This window comes from Gavialis gangeticus, unplaced genomic scaffold, assembly GCF_001723915.1.
Source record: "Gavialis gangeticus isolate Ggan-Ray unplaced genomic scaffold, GavGan_comp1, whole genome shotgun sequence".
NCBI classification, from domain to species: Eukaryota; Metazoa; Chordata; order Crocodylia; family Gavialidae; genus Gavialis; species Gavialis gangeticus.
In genome coordinates this window covers 74,021,868-74,025,948 of record NW_017728994.1, presented here as the reverse complement: position 1 = coordinate 74,025,948, position 4,081 = coordinate 74,021,868, and positions in this window count along the sequence as shown.

The window sequence follows — 4,081 nt, the reverse complement described above, 5'->3', positions numbered from 1 at the left end:
CCCGCGCCGCGCCGCCTCGCCCCGCCCCGCCCTTCGCTCGCAGGCCCGCGGCGCTCCGGCGAGCAGAAGTGGAAACTGCTCGCGCTGCAGTCGGCAGGCACGGCTCTCTGAGTAGAGGCGATATCTTTTATTAGACCAGCCGAGTAGCTGGGAAAGGCTCTTTGCAAGCTGTCGGCTGCAGTCGCTCTTTTTTGGGCAGAGGGAGTCTCTGCTGTTGTGAGACGCCAAGAAAGGGATCACTGCTACGCCAAGAACCGCGCCTGCCTCTGTCCCTAGACCAACAGGGCTACAACCACACGCCCACTAACGCTGAAATAAGAAGAGCTGCCTGGGCTGGGTCAGCCCCTAGGTCCCTCTTGCCCAGGTTGCCAGCGCACAGGATGCAAAACTGGGTGGAGGGGTGTTTCCCCTCTTCCTCTCTCTGGCTTGCAGCCTCCAGCATGAATTGTTGGTTTTCCCTCAGTGGGAGCCTGGCCTGGCTAGAAGCAAAGGTTAAGGGTGGTGTTACAAGGTGGTGCGATGCAGTTTTTGCCCTTCTGTTTTTCCTCCGGTCAGCAAGTGAGTTTGATCTCCTAACTTACAGATCCCGGCCAAGCAGACTTCAAAACCGCAGAGTCTGATTTGTTGGTCCTTGATCGATTTATTAAAGTTAATCACCTTACATAGGTGGGACTTTGACTTGGGTGTGCCAGTGCTCCTCCTGGGACCAAAGCTGGAGGCTCCTGCCCTTCTGTTCAGGGACAGACCGATCACCTTATTGGCATCAGTAAGGAACAGTCAGATCGGTACAGACTGTGGGAGGGTTTTGCCCTCCTCTGTAGCAGATCTCTTGGGCATATATTGACAACATTTTCTAGAAGCAGGACATTGGCTGCTGTGGTTCCCCTGCTTTACCCGTGGCAGGAGTTAGGTCTCTGTTGGGTCAGGGCTGACAACAGTCTTATGTAGAGTTTAGATTATGGTTTGTATGGGGTAGCTTGGGTAGGAATGATCCTGCCTTAGCAGGGTGGGGAGTTGGATTAGATGGCCTCTGGAGATCCCTTCCAGCCCTACATCTCCATGACTCTAAAAAAAATTTAAGACCATCCTTTTAATACATTAAGGAGAGATTCTCCTGTAATGTGTTCTACTGTCAGCATGTAGTTAATGCCCTCTTTAACTGAACAGAGGCTGTTGCTTAAAAATTACATTAGGAGTGTCTTACCCTGTAAGTCAGAGGGCAGGCAAAGCCCATCCCACAGGAGAGATCAGGCCCATAGCAGACTCCATCTCCCTGCGTCACTGCAGCTGATTTGCCCAGGGCATGCGGGCAGTGGATCACAGTTCTGCCTGGAGTGGACCTTGTAGTCACCGCTACAAGTATCCGGCCCCGACCCTGCAACAGCTCCCCACCCAGCCACACACCCTGCCAGCGCTGCTGGGGGTGGTCTCCATGGAAACCCTGGCCACACACTGTTATGGTCCTGCAGCTGCTGGGGTCTCCATGGAAACCGGCTGCAGCTACCTGGGCAGGGGCTGCTGAGAAATGGAGTCCGGCCACCGGCCAGATCTGCCATTTTGACCATGCCTGCTCAAGGTACTTCATGCAGCTTTCTTTAATGGCATTATTAATCTTTCTATACAGAATCCTAGAATGCAGCAGTCAGAATCGAAGAGCGTAGTGCTCTACAACAGTGCTGATCACCACTGTGACCCTGAGGGCCAACCTGGGCCCTGCTCACCTGGATCAGACCCCACGCAGCCTCAGTTGGCTGCTGCATGCCAGGGTTGGACCCCATCACCCCACACTATTCCTGCCTAGCTCCACACAATGGGATCAGACCCCGCACTGCTCTACTCATTTGATCCAGCATGCAGGACCACACTCCAGCCCACAGGGCTCCCCATAGGTCCAGAAATTTAGTAGTAGAAGTGCAGTGCCACCGCTCCCTCACCACCAAATTTGCAGACAGAGGGGGAGGATTGCAGGCTGCATGACAGCACCAAGGGTCAGATCGACCCATGGGCCAGGCAGGGGTTAAGTACCCCTCTTCTGGAAGTACATTAGAAAAAAATAGTAGGAATATTACTAATTTTACTAATATTACTGCTGTCTTTTTTTTTAATTCCTGTGATACATTTAATTAAGCTCAGAGGAAAAACCCCCAATCCTTTTAGTACACAGCAGTTACTCCATAATTCTGCCCGTCCACCACTACATGTTATTGAAACATACTCCATGAAGAAGCAAACATATAAATCAATGTGGGAGAATTTGAGATTCCCAAAGTTAACAGCATTATAAAGGGTTAATTGTGAGAAATGTTTTAAGGGGAGAAATCTGATTAACAATGACAAATATTTGCTGATTTTAGTAGGCCATCTAGAATGTTACAAAGCAAGGGGACATTGCACAGCTCCGTTTAGGTATTATTAACAGTTTTAATAATCCCATCCTACAGCCAGAAAATAAAGAGGCTATCACCACCACCACCACCCACTGTTAAAGACTGGCCTTCTCCACTTCTGTTTAATACACAAGCAGAAATTGCACTGCTTGCACTCAACAGACACTACTCTTACCATGGGCCATGAGCACTGGAAACTGAATTAGCTGAATCAAAATATTTGGCTATATTGCCCTTCCTAGGCCCACATATTACCCGTCATACTAGCCCCTTTTTAAAGGCCTACTGCCAGCAACTAAACTGTACAGCCTTTTACAACCATACGCTGCTCAGCCCTGAAGACAACAGTTGGGTTGGGCATGTCTGATTCAGTTGTTTGGGAAATTATTTCCTATAGTCCCTATGAGATATTAGTGCGAAACAAGAGTGAGATGCACGTGATATGTCACAAACAATTCTTACATCTTGTACCAAAAAGTTTTTTTGTTATCCAAAGCACTCATGTGACACTGAGAAATCATGCAGTAACATGTAGCAGTAGCAGACCTAGAGCACTATACTACCAGGAGGGCTGTAGTATAGCACTGCTTAAAACAACATGTTTGTCATGGTAAGAGGCAAAGGAACACCACAGCCCTTATCCTTCCCTCTCATTCTTATTCTCGAATTCATAATGAAGTGAATTCAGTGGTCCTTACATTGAACTTATATGCAGCAATATAGCTAGCTACCTAGAACACGGTATGCCACTTTCTTACATGAACGAGAGGAGCCATGGATGCTAATACATATAAGCATGAGGGAAACATTCTTTTATCAATTATGACATGGATGCAGACAAAGCATGCTGATCCAAATACAAATATGTAAAGTGATATGGTTGGCAGAAAGCAGCAGGAGCCAAGTCATTTCTAAGTTGCTAACTACCGCTTCATGAGGACACACCAGATATTGAGGAATGTCTTGTATTAAGCTCTTGGAAAGGACAGGTGATAAATATTAGCCAGATTTGCACCCCACCCCTCAGTCATTTGGAACCACTTACATGAACTATGGAGTATGCCACATGTATTGCACAAGGGCAAGATGTGGTCTGGCTATATATCTCATAGTCCCAATCCCGAATTAACATATCATAAAGGTGCACATTATATACATCCACTTATGGCTATGATGTATAGTGCTGAGATCCAAATAGTGCTAGCTATTTGGATATAGGAAACCTTCCTGTCAGAAGGGGCTTGCCTATGCAGTAAGCAAGTACGCTGTAAAGTCATGCCTAAGCTGTTCCTTATTCATGCCCATGGGGACATGCTTAATATGCACAAAGTGTTCCTTTGTGTAAGTTAATTTATTCTACTTTGAAAACAGAAAAAGTTGTTTTGCAAGCTAATGGGCATGTCTACATGAGATGTTTACTGTGCATTAGCCAAATAACACTGCACAAGTAGCATGGCAGTTAAAACCATTCTAATATCCTACTGCACAGTGTAGTTAGACTAATGCACAGTAAGCATCACAAAATAACAATGTGCTGGTGCCACTGCGCAGTAACTCTAGCTACTGTGCATGTAATTAGTACTTCATTAACCAAGTACTAAACTAAATATGGAGTAGCTAAGGCACATTAATGAACGTGTAGACGCACCCAATGTGTAACTATGAGTATCCACACCGCAAGTTAGTGCAACACA